At 39.3% G+C, this 10,877-nt stretch overlaps 1 long non-coding RNA gene across 1 annotated transcript; it reads left to right on the forward strand.

Annotated features, from left to right (window-relative positions):
• The first annotated feature begins 1,999 nt into the window (after positions 1 to 1,999).
• LOC139136789 (uncharacterized) lies at positions 2,000 to 10,447 on the forward strand. Its single transcript, XR_011553242.1, has 2 exons — positions 2,000 to 2,165; positions 8,977 to 10,447. It is a non-coding gene; the product is annotated as an uncharacterized lncRNA (long non-coding RNA).
• Positions 10,448 to 10,877: the final 430 nt, after the last annotated feature.

Consider the following 10,877-nt stretch of genomic DNA (forward strand, 5'->3'; position numbering starts at 1 on the left):
GATGGCTAAAAGTTGTCTACTGACTAACGTAAAGAAAGCACAGCTACTTGTCAGACTAGAGAGCTAAAAGTAACCTGGTGAGCATGCGTAGAAGAAATGTGGACTATACCAATATCACTCGGGGGTGAAATTAATCAAAATGGGACATTTTTACCCAATGATAAGCAACATGTAGACTTGTCGAGCTCTGCAAGGCAAAACGGACACTCGATCAAATTCCACTGTAGTTTATTCAATTCAATGAATTATCGGAACACAATTCTCAGTGATTTTAATTCACTGTACTAATTTCACAATAAAACGAATCCGCGAGCTGATTTTGGATTTTTTGGTGACGTTGAATATAATTGAAAAAAAAGAGCTTTAAAATTTCATTGTTCATGTTTGATAAAACCTCAAACTAACGACACCGAATGTCAGCCTGTACTACACCATGTGTGCACAAAGCACCGGCGGTCATGTCGGTCGACCTAAAATTTGACACTGTGATCGACGTAGCGTTTCAAAAGTGATACCAAGTTATTTTTGTTTATTTAGATTTGATGTAAAACTCCCAAAACCAACATACAAAGTCCTACTCTTACGCAGAAAATCAAAGTTTTCAAACGTCGACTTTCTCTTCCGCGATGCACACAACCACGGCCCCTCCACAAAACGCGATGTCGATCGACTTGAATATTGGCACCGCGGATCGTGATTGACCATGGATGGATTGACATAGCGTTTCAAAGTATGAAAGATGAGTTGTTAAATGAGCTTTTATATCTCAATCTTGTTAGTTGGGCGCAGGTAAGCCAAAATTTCTGTGTTAGTGGGTCACTCAAATTGGCTTGGTGGGACTCGAAATTTCGGATTTTCCAATGTAGTTCCTCCGACCCCCAGGCCGTAAATAATTACGGCTCCCTAAACAGCTGTGTACGCACGAGCAGAACGACCAGGACCAGCAAAAATTTAGAAACAATGAAGCTACAGCTAAGAAATTTACAGACTCTTGGCCTTTGATGCATCAATTTTTGGGTATAATATACCTGTATAAAGGCATTCTGAGTACAGCGGTAATTATTTCCTCCCAAACGACTCTGACCATTTTTACATCCACGCTCTGACATTATCTGTACCAATGTGCTGATCCGTCACCATGAAAAACTTTGAACCACCAACGTAAACCACCTAGGCGTCCCTCCACCCAACCACCCGCCCACCGGTGGTTTAACCTAGCCGACACACGTTCTGTAAAGCGGATGAATAGTACATCGGAATTCATATCGCCTTGAGCATATGTACTTGTGGGTATGTGCGCTATATAAGAACCAAATATTGCATTCATTTCACTCGCAAAAAAATGGCTACGCCACCAATGGCGTAGCCAAAGCCGGACACTCTCGCCATACTCGTAGGGCTAACTTGAACAGTGTGCCTACGATTTGATTATCGCAGGCAGGGCCAGTGTTTTATATGTCTACAAGGTCTTGTGTCAAAATGCATCGTTTAGGCCTATCAGCTGCAGCAGAGGGTGTTACCGGGCACCACGCTAGCGGATCCGGTAACATACAGCCTGAAGGGAATGTGATACAGCTATCCAAATATCTTAGACCAACGTGTTACACTGGCATTCGACAAAACCCAAGGCGAGACAACCTTGTTTGGGCCTCGCGCAGCGACGCTTGAGTGTGAGGTTCAGCCTTCAGGCCTTCGATCATCAACAATTCCAAGCAACTCTGCGAGCACTCCGGTCTCGACCACCAATAAGCAAATCGTACTCAACAAGTGTGAAACAGTCATTACTTACCAGGTTTCTTGATCAGCCATGTACTAGTTAGTATGTTTCCGTAGTTGCCTCGTAGTACCAGTTGGTCGCTCCATATGGTCAAACATCAACCGCGAACGACTTCTGTGAGGTTTATTTTACGAGGTCAATGCCTCCTCACAGCTTGGCTGATTATTAACGAAGCAATCTTATGATTGGTTAATCAGGGGGTCTGTTTCAATGCGGAGCGGACGGAAGCTCGCGAGCCAATTGCAATCAACCTTACGCTTCGCTTGGCGCTAAATTTAACGGTGTATTGAGACCGAGACTCAAAATATCCGAATACTGTACTGTCAGCTTCCTTGAATGCGAGTATCTTCACTGGATTATGAAGAAAAAGGAACTACGGATTTAACTGGTAAGTAAGCCTCGAAACGCGCTATGTATACCATGATAGTTCACTTGTGACGTAAATATGAATGTTTAATTTACTTAAATGCGTCAAGGCCTTTTCTTATCAAATTTCCGTTGAGGATAATTCTCCCAGTCACAGAACTAGAACTGCTATATAGCTTGACACGTAGCCAGGCTCGATGTTGTCTCTCCCGGCATTATTCGCACCATCAAGGTCAGTCCTAGCTGCAATAATTGCCCGGAATAATTTTAGCAATTTGTGGGCTAGGCCTATGTTTTACAGTAATAGCTGTGGGTCCATAGCTGTGGTGATTTCAGACGGGATTCTTGCTGCGGATCCGTAGCCCTACCACCCTCTTTGCTGGTTGTGTTGGGCAACACAACTAGCAAAGGGAGTGCTAGGGCTACGGATCCGCAGCAAACGGGATTCCTGCCTTTTACGGGCTAGTTAAAATCGTAAAAATCAAAACCAGCCCGTAAAAGGCAGGGATCCGTCTGAAAACACCACAGCTATGGACCCTGGCACAGCTAGGCCTAGCTCTGCGTGGTAGGACTGTGTTTTACTGGCGTTCCGGCCCCTCACAACAGGACGAGGAAGGCCGTATAACGCCGGTAACACCCTGCCATGCAGAGCTAGGCTGGGCCGTGGGGCTTGCGTGATTCCAAACCAAGTCAGTTTCGTAATGGTAAAAGATAGTAAAACTGACATTTATGTCCAGGGTTGAATGAGGTTAGCCTATTTATTATTTCTCAGGATGTTGCTGCAGATAGCCAAACCGTTGACCTATGACGTCACATTCTAGCATCGGGATATAAACAAAACACGTTTACATTAATTAAAGTGTAAAAAATACTGTTAGAGAGTTGATTTGATTTTGGCGCAGAAGTTTGCTTACTAAGCAAAATATCGACCGAGAATACGTGTTTTTGTTGAGATCCCGAAGCCAGATGTGACATCATAGGTCAACGGTTCAATATCCATGATGGTGGATTTCATGATTTTTCCCACGGCAGCAGCCGCCCAGTAAAGTACGGAGAAAGTTAGTAAACGGAGAGGAAAATGGACATCTGCGTTGGCATCCGTCGATAGGTAGGCGCTCGATGCACCCCGACTTCGGATTATGATGGGCTTTTTGTTTTTGTTTATCTGGAGCATTGCAATTAAAAACGCTCACTCACTATCTCACTGTTTACAGCTCTGAATACGCATGCATGCCCGGGTCTGATGGGGGGGGGGGGGGGGGTCATCGCCACAGACCTCTGATCTCCACAACATGCAGCACTGCATATTCACAGCTAACTATCCGCTAACTCACTGTGAGATTAGCAGCGTCCGGGGATATTGTGAAACGTTTGTCCATAATGTACGCTACATCATGAATGTATGTACATCCATGGTTATACATATGGTAAGGGAGCCTTCAGTAAGATGGTGGGCCGGGCACGCCTGGGGCATTCCGCGCACACCTTTACCGTAGAATGTGACCTCCCCATTATCCTCCTGTCTAAAATGTGACCCCCCCCCCCTTGTATAACATTCTAAAATTTGACCCTCCCCCAACCATTTCAGTATTCTCCTCAGGAATAATGAAAAGTATCAGCTATACAAAATTTGTTTAATTGTTATGTAACTTAGGGACAAATTACGGAGAAAAGGGCTGGTGTTTTGGAGGGACAGTCACAATCTATCACACAAGCATTTTTGAAGAGATATGGCATTTCATACATTTGCGGAAGGGTTATCATATTTTGTGCTACTATAAGAAGGCAAGATGTGGCTGATACGGTGCCTCATCCAAAAAATAACAAATCACACTACATGCAGTCTATCAAGAAAATTATTGACAATTTTCCACCACAAAACATGCAATATCTGTATATTTGATGTGTTTGATAATGTATTGAAATACACTTTTGCTTGAAATGGGAAGTAAAATCACATTGTGCATTTGTGTACAAGAGATTGATTTTGATATTTAATCTAAAATGTTGGTTCACCATATATGGCAGTCTATGATGAAAGTATTAATAATTGTTTTCCAATTCAAAATAGGTAAATCTGTGCACTTATGTACACTTGATTATTGGTGTTAATGTTCATGTTTACCGGTAGACTGGAGTGGTTTCAAGTCCATGTTGTGCAAGAAATTTGATTTGGAATTTCACTGAAATGTTCATTCACTCAGTGTACATGGTAGTCTCTGAGAAAATTATGCACATATTTTACAATATATAAATAATAATATCTTTGTATTTGTGTTCATGTGGTAATTGATATACACTTTTCCACCTGTTCCATATGTTTTTGTCTCTTGTCTTTCATTAGTTTTAACTGTTCAAGGTGTTAAATGTAGGATACCACTGCATCTTCTTTGCTTCATTGTGAAACTTGTGGATAATGTATAATGCATTTGAAGGAATCAGTGTATTTCATTGGTGATTTCCTATTCAGGAAATATCATACAGACAATCAAAGGTTTCTCCATAAATCAGCTTCTGTCAAAAGTGACCCTCCCCAAGATAGGTTTATAAATAATGACCCTCCCCCTTGAACAGTTTTCTAAAAATTGACCCTCTCCCCAATTCTCCCGGCCCTGTGATTTCTGAAGACTCCCTAAGGTAGGCGTGGTATAGCTCTGCATCACAGATGTTATGTTGACTTGGTAGTTTGTAAAAGTGTAGTTTATGCGGTTACTTTATGCTGCGTTCTGACGTGTATCCCTTTTCCTGCCAAGTCCATATTTCACTACCAGGTCAAGATGGAAAAATTAATGAAACACAACATATTCCATAAGATGTATTTTAACATAATACTGTACATTTGAAAGCTGTTGAAAAAATAATACTGTAAAGTTGAGTCATTTGACTAAAGATGCTATAATAGACCAAGCCAAGTGGGTGAAAATACTTCACGTTTTGGCTCAATACCACTTTTTACTGACTTGGCTGATGGGGAAAATATACTGTCTGGCAGGAAAAGGAATACATGCTACGCCTTACCACTCATTATCATAATTGAATGCTGTCCACATCACTGATTGGTACGTGAGTTAATGCCATCAATGGCATCAAAAGGAGATTCACCACTTTCTAGACGCTATCCATTATGATGTGTTGCGTTATTACAATGGTGGACTCTAGAAATGCCGAATTTGTCAAAACACGGCAGATATCTCCTAAAGTTTTCTGTTATCGTGACATGAGAATGCTTTTTGGACAGTAGAGACTCTTCCGCATCAAACTGGGTAACGGACTGTAGGATTTGTGTTTATTTTTTGACTAGAATGGGCAGTTTTATATTCAGGCCAGACAAGTCCGTTTCAAACCTTTGTGGTAAGGCTACGTACCAGTATGTCCAAGCGTAGCGTAAACTCACAGCATGAACTACACTTTTACAAACTACCCAGTACACACAATGCCTGTGCCCTGCATACGATGCTACATGTGTTCCGGACGCCGTACAGCCTCACACCATATGACGCTTGGAACACACAACAATCGTATGCAGGGCTTGTACATTATGTCTCTAAAATGCCCAAGTAGTGGTTGTTTTGAGAAATAGATGTCCTTATTGGCTTTCAAAGTTTAAAGGAGTGTTCACAAGTAAGCTTACACTTTTTCTTCAGGGATGTGCAACCCAAAATAGCACCAAATTAATCTACTTTGTTTTTACCAATAAAAGCGTAGCTCGTGTTTTGTTTCAAGTTAAAACTTAGAGACACATTTAAGGAGTGTTCAGTTATTATGGCGGGGGGTTGGCCATCAAAATCCAGGATCACCTCAAATTTGAAAACTGCAAAGGAGGGGGTCATGCGTTTGTCAAACAGCACAGGGGGTTCACTTTCAATTTTCATAAGTATCCACCCCATCAAAAAGCATTTTCAGTGTTCAAACAATATTGTGGGGTATAAAAATGATTTGTTGCATGATTTCTTTCTGAAGTCATTTAAGGTGGCTGGAAAGGCTATTTTTGCACCAATCTTTTCTCAGAGTTAATGTCAAGTTTCAAGTGTTAGAATGAAGATATTTAGTTCAAATTTTCAGGATATACTCCCTTAGTTAATATTTCTCCAAAAATTGTATATTTGCAGCCGTGATTTTGAAATATGACACCAGTAAATATTAAAATTTAATTTTCATTTTTTTACATATTTGAATTTAATTATAATTGGAAAGTATTAATATTACCAAATTTGTTATAAATATGTTGACACTATTTATTGTAAGATTTGTACGGCAGGATTTGTAAATAAAATTTGTTTTTATGATTTTACATGGGTTTATATATCAAAAAATTATTAAAAATTCTTTCAAATTTCAAAATGTGATTTTTCAAAAAACACTTCAAGTACAGGAAAATTGTGCCATACAAATCTTATCTGTAACCTTGTTAATAGGCTGTAAAAATTCCATGTCCATATCTCATTTCAAAGGTTGGATTAAAGTGGCATAAAATTATGAAGGAAAACTGTTATTTTGTCAAAAATGTTGAAAACAAGCCATATTTGCACCCCTCTTTTGAAGTCATAGAGCAGTTTTTTTGATTAATCTCACTTTTGACACCTCTTTGACACTCAAAGCATCTAAAAATGCATTTACAATAGCAGTCACGCACTCTGAATGCCAGCACCGCCTTGTCAAACTTTCCTGAAAAACAGCAAATAATGACTTTTATTTAACCATCCTATTTCAATCACAAGTACATTTATGCAATAATCAAACGTCTATCAATGCATAGATATTGCTAGTTTTGTATTGAAAATTATTTCGAGATTTTTCATTGACTACCGTGTATAGTGAATCAGCGTTATCAATTAAATCTAATCTAATATCAAAGTTTTGTCACAGTACACACATGGACTTTTTACCTGTTAATGCAAGCAAAGTACATGAACATGCACCATGAGTAAATGAACAGATATATTTTGTTAGTCCCCACGGACACCATCCGGGGGGACTTATAGGTTAAGTCATGTCCGTGCGTGCGTGTGTCCGTGCGTGTGTCCGTTCACGCAGATATCTCAGAGATGCAAAGAGCGATTTCACTCAAACTTGGTACAAGGATTACTTCATATGTCATACAGATGCACATTGATTTGTTTTGTGATACGATCCAATATGGTCGCCAGGCGGCCATTTTATTACGATTTTTTCATGTACAGAGCCATAAATCAGACATAATACAACCGATTTTATTCAAAGTTTGTACAAGGACATTGACCAATGTCATAGATATGCAACTCGATTTGTTTTGTGATACGATCCAATATGGTCGCCAGGCGGCCATTTTATTACATTTTTTCATGTACAGAGCCATAACTAAGACATGTTTCAACCGATTTTATTCAAAGTTGGTACAAGGACATTGACCAATGTTATAGATATGCACGTCAATTAGTTTTGTGAAACGATCCAATATGGCCGCCAGGCAGCCATTTTATTACAATTTTTTCATGTACAGAGCCATAACTCAGACATGTATCAAGCGAATTTATTCAAAGTTGGTACAAGGACATTGACCAATGTCATAGATATGCACGTTGATTTGTTTTGTGATACGATCCAATATGGCCGCCAGGCAGCCATTTTATTACAATTTTTTCATGTATAGAGCCATAACTCAGGCACATCTCAACCGATTTTATTCAAAGTTGGTACAAGGATATTGACCTATGTCATATATGTACGTCGATTTTTTTTTGTGATACGATCCAATATGGCCACTAGGCAGCCATTTGATTATGATGTTTTCATGTACAGAGCCATAATTCAGGCACATCTCAACCAACTTTATTCAAAGTTGGAACAAGGACATTGACCTATATCATCCATATGCATGTCAATTTGTTTCACAATATGATCCAATATGGCCGCATGGCTGCCATTTAGTTACAATATTTTCATGTCCTTAGCATTAACTCAGACATGCATCCTCAGATTTTATTCAAAGTTGATACAAGGACATTGACCTATGTCATACATATGCATGTCAATTGGTTTCACAATCTGATGCAATATGGCTGCCTTGTGGCCATTTTGTTATGATTTTGTCATGTCCCGAGCCACAACTTGGATATGTATCAACTGATGTTTTTCAAAGTTGGTACAAGGACATTGACCTATCATGTCATAAATATGCATGTCTTTTGGTTTCACAATCCAATGCAATAGAATGGCTACCTGGTGGCCATTTTGTTACAATTTTTTCATGTACAGAGCTATAACTCGGACATATTGCCCAGTATCATTCAAAGTTGGCACAAGGACATTTACCTATGTCATACATATGCACATCAAGTTGTTTAACGGCATGTAGCAGTATCATGTCAATTATTGAATTTTCGTAATTAGTCTGATATGTCAAGAAATACTGCATCAAATTTCATGAAACTTGGTACAGATGTTAAGCTCACATTACTTGACAGTGAAAAAGACATTTATCAGTGTAAAGTTAATTAATTTGTAATTGCATATGTAATAAACTTTCCTAATTACAGTGATATATCCGCAAATACTGCAAATACTAATTGATTCATTTTAATGACCTTTTGTAATTAGTATGGCGACTCACATTGGCTTTATGTTTTCACCACATGGAACTCATTTTTGGCCATTAAGCCCCATCTGTATGCAGTATTTTTATCTTTTAATCACATACCTAATTAATGAAGGGGACAACTTCCTCCCGGAGGACTTGTAATTAAAGTACACATTAACATGCGGGGACTGTGTCATTGTCGATGACTTGTTAAAGATAGATGTACTTCTAATGTAATATGTTAAAGATGCTAATTCCCTTTAATTTTTTATTTCAGAATCTTCAAAGTGATGGATGTCAATACAGTGTACCGGTACATTGCCACGACATTTGTAGCTGAAGCATGCATTAAAGTACCGCTCTTGTTGCCTAGTGTACATCACCGGGACATTCGTAGCTGTGGTGTTCAATGAAGTACAGCTTTTGTTAACTAGTGTACATTGCCACGACGTTTGTAGCTGAAGTGCATATGTTCAGTGAAGTACAGCTCTTGTTGACCAGTGTACACTGCCAGGACATTTGCAGCTGAAGTGTTCTGAAGTGCAACTGTTGTTGAGAAATGTACAATGCCACGACATATGTAGCTGTAGTGTGTGTGTTCAGTGAAGCAGAGCTCTTGATGACTCTTGTAATTGCCATAACATTTGTTGCCAAGGTGCATGTGTTCAGTGAAATAGTGCTCTCCGTGACTAGTGTACGCTGCCACAACATTTGTAGCAGCAGGTTCAATGAAATACAGCTTTTGTTAACAAGTGTACATTGCCACGACGTTTGTAGCTGAAGTGCATATGTTCAGTGAAGTACAGCTCTTGTTGACTAGTAAACACTGTCTGGACATTTGAAGCTGAAGTGTTATATGAAGTGCAACTAGTGTTGAGTAATGTACAATCCAAAGACATCTGTAGCTGTAGTGTACGTGTTCAGTGAAGTAGAGCTCTTGATGACTCTAGTAACTCCCACGACGTTTGTAGCTTAGGTGAATGTGTTCAGTAAAGTACAGGTCTTGTTGACCAGTGTACACTGCCACGACATGTGTAGCTGAAGTGATCAATGAAGTGCAACTGTTGTTGAATAATGTACAATCCCACGACATGTGTAGCTGAAGTGTTCAATGAAGTGCAACTGTTGTTGAGTAATGTACAATCCCACGACATACGTAGCTATAGTGTATGTGTTCAGAAGCAGAGCTCTTGGTGACTGTGTTATTGCCACAACGTTTGTAGCTTAGGTGAATGCGTTCAGTGAAGAACAAGTCTTGTTGACCATTGTACACTGCCACGACATGTGTAGCTGAAGTCTTCAATGATTGAATTGCAATTGTTGTTGAGTAATGTACAATCCCACGACATATGTAGCTGTAGTGTATGTGTTCAGAAGCAGAGCTCTTGGTGACTGTGGTATTGCCACGACTTTGTAGCTTAGTTGAATGTGTTCAGTGAAGTACAGGTCTTGTTGACCATTTTACACTGCCACGACATGTGTAACTGAAGTATTATATGAAGTGCAACTGTTGTTGAGTTATGTACAATCCCACAACATACTAGTATGTAGCTGTAGTGTATGTGTTCAGTGAAGCAGAGCTCTTGTTAACTTGTGCAATTGCCACTACGTGTGTAGCTGAAGTGTATGTGTTCAGTGGATTCCTTGTTGACAAGTGTACATTGCCACGACTTCTGTTGCTAGAAATGTTCTATGAAGTACAGTCCTTTTTGACTTTTTCAATAAAGTTTACTATTTTGAAAGAAAAATCAGATTAAGCGTGTTAAATTTTCCACATTAGAACTGGAAAATATGAATTAGAATTACTTAGGAAAGTTGTTGATGCCCGAATATCCCACAATATCGGTCATATTTCCTCTTCTCGCTTGCTGATATCACCGAGTAGGATTAAATTGCAATGTAATGAAGTTTGTCGCATATCGTTTTCTTTTTGTTTACTTTGCCTTTTAAATACTGCATATAGTCTGTGCTGTAAGTAATTATTATAAGGAAACAACTATTAGTACATGCGTCATATATCGAACGTAACGGCCTCTATAAGATTCGATTGTAAACTTGTTGGTGACGTAAATGCCGTAACAGCGCCACCAAAACAAGTGTTACGAATACTGCACGAAAATGACAATATTTGTTCGTCTGTTAGGGAATGCTGTGTGTCTCATCACCACGAATGTGTTA

This window comes from Ptychodera flava, chromosome 7, assembly GCF_041260155.1.
Source record: "Ptychodera flava strain L36383 chromosome 7, AS_Pfla_20210202, whole genome shotgun sequence".
NCBI lineage: Eukaryota > Metazoa > Hemichordata > Enteropneusta > Ptychoderidae > Ptychodera > Ptychodera flava.